Consider the following 17,215-nt stretch of genomic DNA (forward strand, 5'->3'; position numbering starts at 1 on the left):
GACGCGCCTCCCACAGGGATTTAAAAACTCGCCTGCCCTCTTTGGGGAGGCACTGGCCAGAGACCTCGCCGGCTTGCCAAGGGAGGCCACACGCTGCACCCTTCTCCAGTATGTGGATGATGTCCTCTTTGCAGCAATACCCGAGAGAATTGTACAGAGGGCACAAGCGTCCTCCTCCAGCTCCTTTCGGACTCAGGGTATCGGGTCTCATGAAAAAAGGCACAGATCTGCCAAGAGCAAATCTGATACTCAGGCTTCCTCCTCACCCAAGGAAAAAAAGCACCAGGGCCAGAGAAAAAGAAGGTCATCACCTCCCTACCCCAGCCCCAAACTAAAAGGGGGCTATGAGAATTCCTGAGGGCTGTGGGATTCTGCCAAATCTGGATTCCCAGATTCCCAGCAATAGCGAGAATCTCTTGGTAGGGCCAGATCGAGAACCCCCTGCCTGAACAGAGGAGGCCAAAGCCACTTTTCTAGAGATAAAGGCCACCTTGGGGCAGGCACCAGTCCTTGGCCTGCCAAATATAGAAAAGCCTTTTAATCTCTTTGTGCATGAGAAGGAAAAGGTCGCAGACTGTTGGCCCTTGGCAAGGCCAGTAGCGGTCGAAGAGGCTGGACCCAGCAGCAACAGGATGGCCACAGTTCTGCTCATTAAAGAAACAGATAAACTCACCCTGGGACACAAACTAAATGTCAAGGTCCCTCATGCTGTCGTGTCTCTCGTGACCACTCAAGGACACCGCTTCCTCTCCAACTCTCGGCTAGCACAATACCAGGGGATCCTCTGCGAAAATCCACGGGTCGCTCTTGAAACAGTGCGGATGCTAAACCCCGCAACTTTCCTATCTTCTGAGGCAGGGAAACCAGACCATGACTGTTCTAAAGTGACTGATAAAGTATTCGCAAGCCGCTCAGATCTTTGTGACCAGGCCCTACAGAACCCAGACTTCACCTTGTTCCATGATGGTAGCAGTTTCATCACAGAGGGCGTTTGAAAGGCAGGGTATGCAGTGACAACCACAGATGAAGTCCTAGAGGCCAATGCCCTACCTGTGGGATGGTCAGCCCAACGGGCTGAATCACATGCCTTAATCCGAGCCCTCACCATCAGCAAAGACAAGCAAGTCAACGTCTACACTGACTAGTGTCCCTGCAGAGCCAAATAAGAGTTGCCTTTGCCATACACTGTATGGATACATGGGGCAATCTACAAGGAGAGGCGTCTCCTCACCGCAGTGGGAAAAGCCATCAAAAATAACACTAAATATTCTAAATATTAAATACTAAAACTCCCCGAGGCTGACTGGCTCCCAAAAAAGGTTGCAGTTCTACACAGCAAAGGACACCAGAAAGGAGACGACCCTACGGCAGGAGGAAATCGCCTGGCGGTCATTAGGGAGGCAGACAATGTCCCCTCCCTTACCATGGCCCTGACACCCCCGGCAGATACCCCTCCACCAAAATATACTAAAAAAGAAAATAAATGGGCCAAAATCGAGGGGGCCACCCAGACCAATGAAGGATGGCGGAAACTGCTAGATGGGCGCATCTTCGTCCCAGCGGCCCTAGGAGGGCATCTAGTAGGCGAAAACCATCGACTTACCCATCTAGGAAAAACTGCATTAGAGGCCCTCCTCAAAAAGCAATACTACATCAGCCAGCTGCCAGCGTTATGTCGAGCAATAAGCGAATGGTGTGTGATTTGCGCCAGGAATAATGCCCCATCTGCACCACGACCCCTGCCGGGTGTCCAAAGGGTAGGAGCTACCCCCTTTGAAGATCTAGAAATAGACTTCACAGATGTCCAGCCAAGCCGAGGATTTAGATACCTCCTGGTAATAGTCTGTACGTACTCTGGATGGGTCGAAGCTTTCCCTACCAGGACAGAACAGAGCCGGGAAGTAGCTAAAGTGCTCCTGAGAGAGACTGTCCCCAGTTCAGCCTACCGGCCACAATCCACAGTGATAACGGACCTGCGTTCGTGGCGGACGTTACGCAAACTTTAACCAACTCCCTCAACATCCCTTGGAAGCTTCACACTGGTTACCGGCCTCAAAGCTCAGGGAAAGTAGAGCGAATGAATCACACCCTCAAGGGAAGCTTAGCCAAGTTCTGTCAGGAAACAGATGTCCCGTGGCCGGACCTGTTGCCCCTGGCCCTCCTGCATGTCCCATCGCACACCAGGAACTCAAGGTTCCTCCCCTTTTGAACTAATATATGGGAGGCCCCCTCCGTGTCTAGGGAGCCTCCCAGGAAACCTACACCAAATAGAGGATAGGGGATTAAGAAAACAACTCAAGCTTTAGGGGCCACCCTAATAGAGTTACAACGATATACCGTAGAGAGGGACTCAATCTCTTTAGGATCCCCCGTACAGCCTTCTCAGTCTGTACAGGGGACTCAGTCTGGGTCAACGATTGGAAAAAAAGACCCTCTCAAACCACAATGGACTGGGCCTCATACCATTATTCCAACCACCCCTACTGCCCTCAAGGTCACAGGTATCATTCCATGGGTCCACCACTCCAGAGTCAAGAGGGCCAATCCCGAGAAGCCCCAGACTTGAAAGACTGACCCAAGTCCGACAAACCCACTCAAAGCGATCTTCTGGAGAGCCTTAGATTCTTAGGACCTTCAGCCCTGCTCCAGCCATACCCCGGAAGCTGACTGGTCTACACACAGCAGAAGCTTGAGGAATCACTGGTCTGATAAAATAAATAGACTGTCCTTACTCCTTGCCATCGGATTGGCAGAGGTTGCCCCAGAAAGCTGGGGAAACAGCGAGAGGTTCCTGTTCTCACTCACCTTCCTCTTATGGGTAGGATGTTTTGTCGGTATTGGTTGCCTCTAGTCTGGGCCTCATTTGTAAACCTTCAGCCCTAACGCCCAGGCTAAATGAGTGTGTTGCCACCAGTCCTCCTAGGGACAGGAATAGCCATGGGGACAGAGACTGGCATAGGAGGCACAGGCTCTTCTGTGGGACTAAGGAGTGGCTGACTCCCTAGTGTCCCTGCAGAGCCAAATAAGTTCCCTGGCAGGAGTTGCCCTCCAGAACAGACGGGCACTTGACCTCCTCACTGACGAGAAAGGGGGCACCTGCATCTTCCTCAGAGAAAAATGCCGTTACTTTGTAAACCAGTCGGGAACCGTCACAACCAAAGTCAGAGAACTAAGGGAAAGAACCAGCCCATAATAAATGAAGATGATGCCCTCTAATACAGCCTAGATCTGTTTAAAGGGGCATCAAAGAGGGGAATGATAGGGAAAAGTCTGTTATAAGATGGCCGACAGGACTGACAGGGATATTTCAGTCCCTGACCGAAGACTCCCCTTCTGGGTTCTTCTTCCTGCCCCGCTTGCTGCGCGCGTGCTCGCCAAATTACTACTAATGCAGAATGCAGAAGTAACAGACTAGAAATTGTCCCCCATACTTGTGCTCAAGACGCAGATCTTTGCAGAGTGATCTCCTCTGAGCCCGCCAGTGTAAAATAAACCTCCTGCCTTCCAAGACCTCCGAGTGCCTCTTGGTTTTTCTGCCAGGTGGTCCAGACCAAGTTCTGTAACAAGTTAATGAAATTAATTTGTATCCGTTACCCTAGATGAGTCTGGGAGATGTGCTTAGCTTCCTAGTCTCAGCAGCACACGAGAAATGGACGGAAGTGAAGCTGAGAGCCCGTTTCCTCCCTACTACTCCGGCAGCCTAAAGAACTTATAGGCCTGCAAAAAGAGAGACCAGGCTCCCCCAGACATTTAATTTTCAATTATAAAAGAGTATAATGAAGTTTTCAATTGATTGCTTTGAAACCACTGTTTTCCTTGCTTCTGTGTATCTACACCCATCTCTGCTTGTTTAAAATGTTTTTCTATAGTCCAACACAGGGAACATCCATTGATTTCACTTGCACAGAATTCTTTTCCATTCTTTAGTAAGAGCTCACCAATATTCCCTTTGATATGTCCCCTACCCACTCTCATGTTGCTCTGGTAATGGTAGTTGGGGGGGGGGGGATGGTTACCAGTCCCTACTTTCAGAAATGGATAACAATAAACCCCAGGGATTCACTCGGGACTGGGCCAATGAAATCCCTCCCTGAGAGTTTGGCTGGTAAAAGGATGCTTCATTTGCCCTGATGTTAATCAGCTGGTAGAAAGTGAGCCCCAAGTTCCAGGTAGCCATCACAGCAGCCTTGGGAGGGAGTCTGCTTGAGAACAATGCCAACCCAGAAGAAAGCATGGTGACCAGCACACTGATGGAATCTTTTCTAGCCCTGTATTAAGTCAGGCCCAAAAATCCAGACTTGCCCATTGAAATTCCCAGCCATAAGAGTCAAAAACGGTCACTTTTGAGTCACTTTAAGTTGGTTTGAGTTAGATCTCCGCCACTTGTACCCAACAAGCCTTCACACATCCTGTTTGCATGGAGTCCTGGTCTCTGCCCAGGCCACATTGAGACTGACCCCTAGTATCAGCAACATCCCTCCTTCAGAACTCTGAGGCTCAGCCGCTCCTCCGTTGCTGAAAGTCACAGCTATCAAGCAAGCTGTGCCTTCCTTTTTATTTCATCTCTGTGGATACTCTATCAGTGCTATCCTGCAAACTCTAGAAACAAACACACAATTGAAAAGGATATTAGTACATCCAGACAATGGAACTGTCAGCACTAAAAAAAAAAAAAAAAAAAAAAAAAAAAGAGCTGTCACAACACAAAAAGACATGGAGGAAACTTAAATGCATACTATTAAGTGAAAGAAAACAATCTGAAAAGATTGCATACTATTTATTCCAACTATATGACATTGTGGAAAATGTAAAACCAAGAAGGTAAAAAAGATCAGTGGTTGCCCGGGGCGGGGCAGGGGGGGGGGGTGGGGACAGAGATGGAGGGATGAATAGGTGTAGCACAGGTGACTTTTAAGGCAGTGAAACTACTCTGTGTGATACTGTAACAGTGGATACAAGTCACTATACATTTGTCCAAACCCATAGAATACACAACGCCAAGAGTGAAACCCAATATAAACGTTGGGTTTTGGGTGATAGTGATGCATCAGTTGAAACTAACATACCGCTTTGATGGGGGATGTTTAGAGTGGGAGAGCTATGCATAGGTGGGGGCAGGGGCTATATATGGGAAACCTGTGCCTTCTGCTCAATTTTGACATGAATCTAAAACTGTATATACAATAAAGTATCTAGTCCAATTCCATTTTTACAATATTCCTACTAAGAGATTGTCCAGCCTACTCGTGGATGCTTCCAGTGATGGGGGGACTCCCCACATTTATGCTGATTTTGTATCTTTTCTCCTGTAGCTTCCTACCAGGGAGACTGACGTTGACTCGCCACTCAGGAGCTTTCCAAACCCCTGATCTATGGCTCCTTTGTCATTTTCCTTTGGGAAGGACTAAAGCACTGGTAAGGGAAAAGGAAAGGCAGATGCCTGTGACATGGAATTGTGAAGGAACCGCAAACACAGGAGGCATGTCTCCTGCATCTGTGTTGAGGGTGACTAGTGTTTTTAACGTTCAGTTTTAAAAATTAAGGGGCGCCTGGGTGGCGCAGTCGGTTAAGCGTCCGACTTCAGCCAGGTCACGATCTCGCGGTCCGTGAGTTCGAGCCCCGCGTCAGGCTCTGGGCTGATGGCTCAGAGCCTGGAGCCTGTTTCCGATTCTGTGTCTCCCTCTCTCTCTGCCTCTCCCCCGTTCATGCTCTGTCTCTCTCTGTCCCAAAAATAAATAAACGTTGAAAAAAAAATTAAAAAAAAAAAAAAAGAAAAAAAAAATTAAAACGACCTGGCTGAAAGGGGGAGGAAATAAACTTAAAACTGCTTACTTTCTAAGAGATCTCTGAGTACACAAATAGAAATAGATATAACTATCTGCATAATATAAGGTTTCACCCAGTGGCTCTATGCAGTGTGTTAGATGTCTCCACTACGTAGAGCTATGCCTGGTACACAGCGGATGTTCAATGATTTTTTTTTTTTAATTGTCAACTTTCCCTTTAGTTGAAGCTGTACTGAAAGAATCACTAGATTCAAAAGGCAAAGTAGGAGGGAAGGCAAGTTGGAACTCGAAACTCGATTAAATAAAAAGGATACACACACTCACACACACACACACACACACACACACACACCCCTCTTGCCATCACAAAGATCACCTATTGACCAGAACACTTTAACTCTGAAACAAGTAAGAACCTTAAGTTCCTGGAATGGGCCTCCCCTCCCCCTCCCACATACTTTGGTTGGTTTCCATGGTAGCAAATGGCCCACATTTCCCCCTTTCCACACTCAGGGAAAAAAGAGGGACTAGTGTTCTACAATTATATTCCCTTGCTACTCTATCAGATGTTATCTTTCTTACTCTGGACGGTTTCCTCCACCCTCTTTCTTTTTTTCAACGCAATATATAAGCAGAAAGTAAAAGAAAAGGTGAAAAATCATCCTTTTTTCATTCAGGGCAAAGTCTGATATTTTCTTCCCCTTTCACTGATTCCAGTCTTAACAACCCAAGTCATTTTTCTGGGAATCTAGATGATGAATTTGATAAGAAATCTGATGACCATAACCCAGAATAAATTCAAGTCTTAAAAATTACTTGGAACAGCTAGTGAATCTCCGCTGTGTTTTCACTGAAAGCAAGAAAGCTCATGGCGCCCATTTTCCCAAAGAACATGGAACATCAATGTCCAATGTCATTGTCAATGACAATGTCCAATGACATTATGCATTATTAATAAAACCACTGTTAGGAGTTCCTTTAGTTAAATGAAACGTGATAGTGCTAATGTTCTTGTAGGTAATTTCCTTCTTTTCATGCCTACAAGCGCGCCCATCTGCCCGTTCCCATTTCTCACTCATCCTCTATGCAGAAAACAAAGGAACAGACAGAAATAAGTATCAGCCTTGGCTCCCCAGGAATGAGCACTCTTGGGACACTCGACAAGATACTGTGATCAGGAAATAACGCCCAAGCAGAAAGGTTCAGAAAGATTCAGACAATTGAGCCAATTGTTTGACAGAATCTTGGGTTTCAAATTCCTAAGTAGATTGGACACACCTAATATTTGCCCTCGAACTTCTCCTCAGGGTGCCTTAGAGGTCGCCAAAGGACACCCTAGCCATCCTTATTTGTCTATGCACGGAGGGCAAAGCCTCTCCCCGCAGCCTCAGCTCATTAGCATACTATGCAAAACTGAAAGGAAATCACAACTCTCCATAACTATCCACCTGCGTTAGGAGGAAAGACCCAGCTTCCCTTCCCTCCATTCCTCAAATCCTCTAGCCAGTGGAATGGAGAGGAATGAAGTCTTGTTTGGTCCCAAAGACACTGATTCTCATTGCTTTATCTAGCTCTTAGAAATACAGTAACCACCAAATACTTTCTAAGCCCTGATTAGCACCACTGTGTCAGGCCATTCAGCAATGTCCAAAGCATCACAGGCTATGGTGTGAATTACAGAAGCAGAACCCCAAGTTCGCAGAGATACAGGTTACCTGGTCAGTGAAAATGCAGATGGTGTCGTGATCATTTCTTAAAGGACTGTGAAACTTGGCCACCGCCAAAAAGTATTACCATTCTCACCGTAGTCTGTGAAAATTTAGGATTTTCATCAAGATACTTCCTTCCAATTAAAAAAGAAAAGAGACTAGCAGAGGAGAAAAATTTGATGCGATGGCTTTCAGGATATGCACAAATGACTCATGTACTCACTTGATTTGACAAGGTTTCTATATAAAGAAACAACTTCGCCCCAGAATAGAAGTTGCCCACAGCAGAATGTAGCTCGTAGAGGAATTCTACATCCAAAGCATGAGGAACACGAAGATGGGCCGGAGCATTTCTGCCTGGGACGTTATGTGAAGCCCATTAATGATTCATCTGGAATGTAAAACTACCCAATCCACGTCCTTAAGTTTTATAAGACAGGAAAACTCCAGTGTAGTCTGAGAGATTTCGTAACTGGCTCGAAAACCAAACAACAACAAAAATGTACCTTTTTTTTTTTTTTTTTTTTTTTTGCACGGAATGTGTACCCCCATGCTAACTGGAAAATATATTTAGCTCAATGGCAAAAGAATTAGAACAGATGTTGTGACATACGATACGTTAACTATCCAACGAGATCAGGCCTATGAAAGTGCCTTTGATTATAGAGCTTTGATATCTTCAGCATGAGAATGAAGTGAAGAGTTCTTGCTTCAGCTGGATTGTCCTTTGATCAGTTATGGGAAGTAGCGTATTTATAACTGAGTCAAATCCTCTCCCAAATTCTTCCTTACCTGGGCCCAGATGAAGAGATAGATGAAGAGATAGGCTGGAAAGAGCAAGAGGCAGCCTTTCTTGTGTTCATTCGCCAAAACGCGCAGGAGAGCCAAGAGCTGGGACCCTCCCCTGCTCCCTATCCGCAGGCAAGAGATGGAATGATTTCTTTTAGACAGACTAGTGCACTGCATTAGCAACCAGCCGCACCACGGGTCTTAGGGCAGGAAGCGCAGGTTCCTTGGGGTCACAGGGCCCATCAGGCCCAGGAAGGGGCCAGAGAGCGATATTGGGACTGCTGCCCTGTGCACTGCAGGCTCGGGGAGATTCTCTCTCCCCGTGATGACACAGCGTGACCCTGAGCAGGCCCCTTCCTTAGCACAGGCTGCCGTGCTCTTTCCCTCCATCCTTCCCCTTCAGTTCACTCCCCGCCCCCGCCAGTGCACTTGATTATATGCTCCAAGCTCCTTATGCCCTTCACCATTTGACATGCTGCATTACTTGTTTGTTTATCGCCCAGCTCTCCGCGCTAGAGTGTAAGCTCCATGAGAGTCGGGATCTTGTTTTCTTCTCTGCTCTAACTCCGGAACCTAGAAACGTGCTTAGTTCAGGGCACGTAGTAGCACTTAATGGGTGCTTGTGAATGAGTGAGTGAATGAACGAATGATTGAATGAACGAATCTGTGCATTTCGTATGCCTCGAGAAAGGCAGCAGTGGAGAGGGCCTGAGGAAGCTAGACGTGTGGCCAGGGAGGCCTGGGGGAGTCAGGACTGGAGGGATGGGGACGAGAGCACAGAGGTGAGAGAGGATCTTGGGCTGCTCCACGCACGGGCTCAGTCTTGGCTCACTCCTGCCGCTGATGCCAGCGGACGGACAAAGAGGATGGGCTCGCGGTTCTAGGTGATGTCGAGGTGTAGGTGGACAGGGGGCTGCCGATGGCCAGCTCGGGTATCAGGGGAGCGGACTTAGGTCAAGGGCCCAGGATGGGAGGCAGGACTCGGAAGTGGCAGAGGGGAAGTGGGGAAGGCTTGGGAGACACCGAGCAGGCCAGTTACATGCACCAAGCATGCCTTGGAGACGAACCACAGCACGAGCCGAAATGACAGAACAGGAATATAGAGTGTGTTTGACGTACCAACGTGCTCTTTGGGGAGGTGGGAGCAGAGAAAGGGAGTGGTGTCTCAGGGAGCCAAGGAGGTGACTTTATCAGGATTTGGGTGGGTGCCTGATTCTGGAATCTAAGTGGGGAGTGAATCAAGGATGTCCGTGAGGAGCCTGCCTGGAGGGAGAGCACTGGGAAATAATTCCTGAAGCTTCCTGTGGGCCAGCCACAGTGCTACATGCCAAGCGACCAGCGGCTGCCCACCGCACACGAAGACAGTTAAGGGACAAGCAGGCTGGACTGTAAGCTCACAAGGGCAAATACTATGATTTTTTTCCCCACCCCTGTATTCTCTGCATCTAGCAAGTGCCTGGCAGATACCAGGTCAACAAATAGTTGTTGACTAATATAAATGAACAGAGAAGATTCTGTGTAAGAACTGGCAGATGTGGTTTTCCATTGTTCGCGGTCTCATGTGGGTCTTGGGGGACTTGCATGCCTTCCCCTACAAGGAGAATTAATACTGATGATGCACATACGGCATCCCAGGCACTGTTCCAAGTGCTGTCTACATACTGACTCATTTCATCGTTCCCACAAACCTACAAGACAAGGTCGATACCGTTGTCACGCCTGCTCGCAGATGTGGAACTCAGACCCAGGAAAGACAGGCGGTTTGCTCAAGATGACACGGGCGGGAAGCGGGAAGAGCTGCATTTGAACCTAGACAGTCTGGCTCCAGAACCCCACAGCTCACAACCTGCTGCCCACTTCTCAATAGGTTCTACTGTCTAGTTACCCTGGGCAAAGTCCCCACTACCCTCTGCCTTTATCTCACCTTTTCATCTTTGCTGCAGCTTGCAGGTGGAGGAGGTTGTACTTGGAATGGAATGTGTGAAATGTAAGGATGAGGAGGGCAGCAGGTTGGCAGAGGGCTGGCGTCCCCAGCTGTGCGTAGAGGGGGGAGCTGGGTAGAGGCTGCAGTTGTTAAAAGTGACTTCACATATAACCTGTCGGGGTAAGAGCATGTCTGCCCAAAGCCGTGTGGATCACAGCTACAGGACCGTGATTTGACCAGGAGGTTACCTACGTGGATTTTGGGTCAGAGCATAGGAAGCTTAGGACCAGCTACCAGGAAAAGCAATGCCAAAGCCAAGAATTTCAGCTTATTCCTAGTCGGGGAGGAGAAAAGAGTATCACTTCTTGAATTTAACTTAAGCATTTGATTCAATCAGCTCTTCATTTTGCCCAGGAGTCTCAAGGCCAGAAAAAGAAATCACTCAGAATCAAGTCTGCAGAGTGGAGTTCAATTTAACTCCAAGGTACTCTGCCAAGTTGCAAAAATGCTTTAAAAAAAAAAAAAAAAAAAAGGGCACCTGCTTGGCTCAGTCGGTTGAGCGTTTGACTTCGGCTCAGGTCATGATCTCGTGGTCTGTGAGTTCGAGCCCCCTATCGGGCTCTGTGCTGACAGCTCAGAGCCTGGAACCTCTTTGGATTCTGTGTCTCCCTCTCTCTGCCCCACTCATGCTCTGTCTGTCTCTCCATCAAAAATAAATAAACATTAAAAAAAAATAAAGTCTGTGTCTTGGTGTTTTGCTTTTCCACCTTCTGTCTTTCTATTACATAACAGCAGCTCCATTCAGAGTAGGGATAATGCTTCACAATAAGCCCGGCACAGTGACCAGCAGCACATTTGCAACACTGGTGGCTGTTGACAAATGCCACAGCTCCACTTGAGCATTTAATCATCCACAAAACCTCCGATTGCTTCGTATGTTCTGCCCATGTGACCATTATGTATAGAGAACGCGTTCCAGCAGGGGGTTGGAAGAGAGGATTCTATTTCTGTCATAGGCAGAAAGTTCGTTCTACTTCCCCTGCAAACTTACTTACCTTCACTTGTCCTTATCAACATGATGTTGAAAAGTTGATAAAGTTGGTGCTTTTGCAAATACTAAAAGTTTAAAAAGAAGATACTCCAGAGATACTAGGTGTTTAGCTATGAAGTAGGGTTAGTCAAGTTCATTGGCTCAGTTGCCACGTGTATGAGGCCATGTGAACATCGTTGAAATTATTTGACACAATTCCTGCCTCCAAGGAATGGGTAGTCTAGCTAGGAAGACAAGATCTACAGGGGAAAGAATGGATGATTTGCCATGATGCATAAAAATCTTGTCAAGTCGAGGGTACCTGGGTGGCTCAGTCGGTTAAGCATCTAACTTCGGTTCAGGTCATGATCTCACTGTTCGTGAGTTCAGACTCTGCATTGGGCTCTGCGCTGACAGCTCAGAGCCTGGAGCCTGCTTTGGATTCTGTGTCTCCCTCTCTCTCTTTCCCTCCCCTGCTCATGCTCTATCTCTCTCTGTCTCTCTCTCTCTGTCTCTCTCAAAAAATGAATAAAGCATTAATTTTTTTTTTAATCATGCCAAGTTGTACTTAAGGAGAAAGAGGAAAATCAATAGGGCTGGAGTAGCCATGGGAGGCTCTTTGGAAGAGCTGGACGTTGAGTTAGACCTTGAAGGAGAAGTAGGGACAGATGAGGGATTGCATTTGAAGGAGGAATTAACATGGCCTCATGGAGAAAGTGGAGGAGGCTTCACTGATGGAATGAATCATGTTGGGATGGGCAGGGGGAACTCAGAGGGATGAGTAAAATGACACCAGATTATGGAAGGATTTGGAAGCTAGAGAGCAGAGCATTTAGACTTGAGTGTTTGGTATGTGGTAGGGCCCAAACTCAGTGGTGAACCCCTCTCACAGTAGCCAGCTACCCCGACTGGCAAGACAGGGGCCCTCCAGAGCCAGCGAGAACCAAAGGGTTTGAGGGACCAAAGGAACCAAGAAAAGAAACGTTGTGGCCGCAGCTAATGTCAGGAATGGACCATGATGCAATGACTGACTTGAATCATGGTCCATTTCTGACATTTGTTACTGCACGAGAAACAAGGAAGCTAACGCTACTGATCCCGGTGCCTTGATGTTCCAGGGGCAGAAGTCCCTGCAGTATCAAGCAGGAGTAAAAGAAAGATGGGGGAGAGAAGGTAAAAAGTGGCCCCCAATCTGGAGAAGGGGGATGATGAGGGCCAGGAGCCTAAGGAATTGGCTGATTGAGCAGAACTTGCCCAGAGGCTAGAAGAATCAGTGAAATTACTTACATGGAAAGCAGTTAGATATGGGAACAGAATTAATCCAGAGGCTGATAACTTTTAGCCACTACTTATAAATAGAATTTAAAGGCAAGCTAGGAAAAAGGAGAGCCCTGGGTGTCCAAATAGGGAAGCCAAAGTATGACCAACCAGGATTTCTTTCATTCATTCATCCATCTATTCATCAACAAAATTAAGTGCAGTTGCCTAGTTGTCCAATTCCAAGGGACCCCATTCACCTTGTTTTCTATATAAATGGCTCCCCTCGAGTACTGTGTAGAGGAAACTTAATGGTGACTTTGGAGCTGTGTACCCGGGCGGCTGGATTCCATGCCCACCACGTGCCTGGCATTGCTATGAGTGGAGATGAATATGGGTTTCAGGGTGAGTCCAAGAATAGGAACCAGCCAACCAGCCAAGGTTGGAGGTTGGAAGGGCAGAGAAAGACAAAAAAGCAAGACACATGTGCACACAGCCCCCAGGCAAATCCTGCCAGACCCCAGGACTGGGCCGGTCTTATTTGCGCCCACTCATTCTTGTCCTCCTGCTTAGAACAGATGTGAAGAAAGCTGAAGCCAAAGAGGTCCAAAGAAAGAGACGAAAATTGGAGCATATTTATAGACACATGCTAGATTCATAAAATCTCCTCCAACCGGGTGGCCTTCCTTCCATGATGAAAGGTCAGCATGTGTACAAATGGGATCAGCCCCCCAGGAGACAGACCAGACATCAGAAATGGCTTGATTGCCAAGCCCGTGCTGTGGAATAGATAAATGGCTTTACTCCCCCTGGAAGGCTGATGGTGGAGAATAATTTCAGACCTGTGATGACACCTTTCTCTCTACCTCATTAAACACTTACTTGACTGAGAAAGGTGAAGTCAGTAAAAATTTATGGACTGCCTTGCCCTAATTTCTGCAAAACTTCAACTCTGCCTTCTCATCGGCTGCATGATTTACTGAACATGAGCTAACAGCCACCAAGCCTGCTACCCGGAGAGCACAGGGATGCTTTCTGGAAGTCGATAATAATGGCACGTTGATGGCTTATATAGTAGTGACCTGGACATAATACCACAGCGGATGTCTAATTGCTTAAAACGATGAAAAGAGATTTCATTGAATAGAAAGCCTGAGCCAGCAAAGCAATAGAAAGCCTGAGTGTTTTCCACAGAAAGCCTCTGCTCACAGCTGTCTCTTACTCAAGCTGAGATCCCTCGATCCTTGGGTCATTGTGGGAGATGGGGTCAGTCACAGTGTCAACCTTTGCTGCTGAAGAATAGTCCACGATGCCATTAGCTAAGAGAGCGGGACTGGTCTCAGCTAGGGAGCAGAGGAACAACAAAGCTGGTTGGAATGGTTTTCATTTTATCTAGGGAGGAGAGAAAAGAATCTCTCTTTTCAAATTAGTCAGAATACTTCCTGCAGAAAAAAAAAAAAAGGCAGAAACTTAATTCAAACTGCTTAAAGGATCAAAATGGAATTTCTGGGCTTGTGTAACTGGAAAATCCAAAGGTACATTTGGTGGTTTCAAACATGGCTGGATTTATGGGCTCCAACAACATCCATAGGTCCACAGCTCTCCTGTCGGCTTCTCTTCCCTTGCCTGCCTGCCTTCCCAGGCAGGCTCTGGCCAAGTGTTTGTCCTTGGAAGCTCCAGGCTTACATCAGCCACACAGCTAGAGACTCTTGGCCGAAAGAGAAGACCTCTTTTCCAGTAACGCCAACAGAACTTCCAGAACTGTGGGGCGCCTGGGTGGCGCAGTCGGTTAAGCGTCCGACTTCAGCCAGGTCAGGATCTCGCGGTCCGTGAGTTCGAGCCCCGCGTCAGGCTATGGGCTGATGGCTCAGAGCCTGGAGCCTGTTTCCGTTTCTGTGTCTCCCTCTCTCTCTGCCCCTCCCCCGTTCATGCTTTGTCTCTCTCTGTCCCAAAAATAAAAAAAAAAGAACTTCCAGAACTGAGTCTATTTGGCCTGGCTCAGGTTACACGCCCAACCCAAAATCAATCCTCTTGGCCAAGAGGATAGAAAATGTGAATTGTCCAGGTCTAGACCACATGCCAGCCCTGCAGCATCGTGGGTGGGGTCAGCCCCTCTGAATTGCCTGCACCAGGGGTGAGAACACTCCTGGTCATAAATGGGAAGATGGACGCCCAGGCAAGTCAAAGAGCAGATCTCCAACTTATGCCCTCCTCCCTACATAAATGGATCATCTCTTCTGGGGTCCTGCCTCCTGATGGTGAAACAGAATGGGGTCTACCCAGGCCAGGATGTGCTGCCATGGAGCCCTCAGGGAGCTTTCTGATTCTCTTGCTTGCATTTAGGTGTGTGTCTCTGAAAGACAGGAAAGTGGAATTAGATGGCATTTCTAACGGCCGGCCCACAGGCACTGGACAGCCAAACTGCATGAGGCAGTGAGGGAGGTGATGTTTGCGTCTCCAAATCTAAGTCCCACCTCTACCACCTGCTTCCCCTGCGATCTTAGGTTAGTATGAGGAATTACTATAGACTCCCTATCTCCAAGACCGGTGAGGGCGTGAACACTTGAAATTTATGAGAAAGTGCTGGATGGATTATTAGTAGTAACAACAATAGCTGCAATTCTCTGAGCCCCTACTCTGTGTCAGACAATACATACATTATTGATATTACTTGCACTTTATTTTTATTAAGATTTATTTATTTACTTATTTATTTTGAGAGGCAGAAAAGGCGCATGTATGCAGGAAAGAGAGAGAGAGAGAGAGAGAGAGAATGGGGGAGGGTCAGAGAGAGAGGGAGACAGAGAATCCCAAGCAGGCTCCACACAGAGCCCAAGGTGGGGCTTGATCTCACGACCTGTGAGATCATGACCTGAGCCAAAATCCAGGGTCTGACACTCAATGGACTGAGCCACCAGGGTGCCACTATCACTTGCCTTTCAAGTTAGGAAAATGGGCAAGCCACTGTAGAGCTGGATTTGAACCCGGGTCTTTTTTGACCCCGAAGCCTACCTTCCTTCCACCAAGCTCCGTGATCTCTGTGGCAGATTCTACAAGTTGTCCCTACACACCATATTCTTCCCCCACGACCCTTTCTTCCTAACCAACAAGATCCTATTTTGTTCTGAGTAGAAGTGTGCCCAGCCTGAAAGAGTGCATCATGATAAATCATTGCCAGCCATAAGTATCCCATTTCCTTCTGCTAGGTATTTACTTTCCCAGGCTCCCTTGCCACCAAGAGTGGCCAATGAGAGATAACAGAAAGCTTTTTGGAATCATCTTTTAGCTGGATAAAAGAAATATACTTTTGTTTCTCGCCCACTCCTGCCCCATTCTTTTCTGCATGAGACACTGATGTGATGTCAAAATGCTTGGAGCTGTGGCAACCATCTGGTGATCAGAAGGCAGCAAGCACGAGGATAAAAAGTTAACTCGGTGGCAATGCGAAGGCTGGCCCTTTGTTGTTAGCTTTGGGCCAGTGAGGAAGGAATGAAAGCATCTCTCTCCAAGACTTTCTATAAGTAACTAGTAAGACATGTCCTTCCATTTTAAATGATTGCTGCCAAGGGCAATCCAAACTGGTATGGCCTCAAGTTTTCATCTGGATCTGAAGAGTGAAGGAATAGAGCAAACAACACAGAGATAAATTGGGATGACAGAGATGTGAGAGTAAAGAGACAAGAATTCTGGTCGCACTGACTGCATAGTAACATTGGTGGTCACGTCTCTGTACCTCACCCTTCTCGTCTGTAAAATAAAGTTGTTGGATTAGAACATTTCTAAGATGTCCCCATGACTCTGACTTTCCCTGATCCTCAGACCACTGACCCAGGGCTGTTTGGGGGCCCTGGTGAACATGGGGTTGGTCCAACAGAAGGAAGGAGGGATACTTAGGGATATTTCCAGAGGCCTTGGCCTAAAGAGGCATACTGTGAAATATGGCCCAGGGGGCCAGGTACTGCTCGGCTGAGTTGACAAATCTATTTTAATCAGGAATGACATTGGAAATATTTATCAACCTGAGGCATCAGAGTGACCTGTCAGGAGGGACCCTGGCTGCCACACAGGACACACAGGACGCCTGTCAGCCCTGACTGAAACGCAGCTTCCCTGTCACATCTGCTGCCCTCCGCTCCCACCAACACTTGTTTTCAGCAGAGATTAAAATCTCTTGGGGGCGCCTGGGTGGCGCAGTCGGTTAAGCGTCCGACTTCAGAAAGGTCACGATCTCGCGGTCCGTGAGTTCGAGCCCCACGCCAGGCTCTGGGCTGATGGCTCAGAGCCTGGAGCCTGTTTCCGATTCTGTGTCTCCCTCTCTCTCTGCCCCTCCCCCGTTCATACTCTGTCTCTCTCTGTCCCAAAAATAAATAAACGTTGAAAAAAAAATTTTTTTTTAAATAAAAAAAAGTTAAAAAACAAAAAAATCTCTTGCCCCTACCCCAGCTACCTGGTCCTTTCCCGAAAAAAAAAAAAAAAAAAAAAAAAAAAAAGTTTTTTGAAGATTAATTGTTTCTTAAAATTGCTTTGTAGCTTCTATGACCTCCATCATTTCCATGTCCATTCACCCTCTCTGCCACCACTGTATCTCATCTCCTCTACAGCTGCCATTAAAACCGCCATAACCGCTGAAATGAGCAACAGGTGATGTATGGAAGTGTTGAATCACCGTATGGTACGCCTGAACCTAATATTACATTCTGTGTTAACCAACTGGAATTTA

Source organism: Leopardus geoffroyi, chromosome B1 (assembly GCF_018350155.1).
Source record: "Leopardus geoffroyi isolate Oge1 chromosome B1, O.geoffroyi_Oge1_pat1.0, whole genome shotgun sequence".
Classification (NCBI taxonomy): Eukaryota; Metazoa; Chordata; class Mammalia; order Carnivora; family Felidae; genus Leopardus; species Leopardus geoffroyi.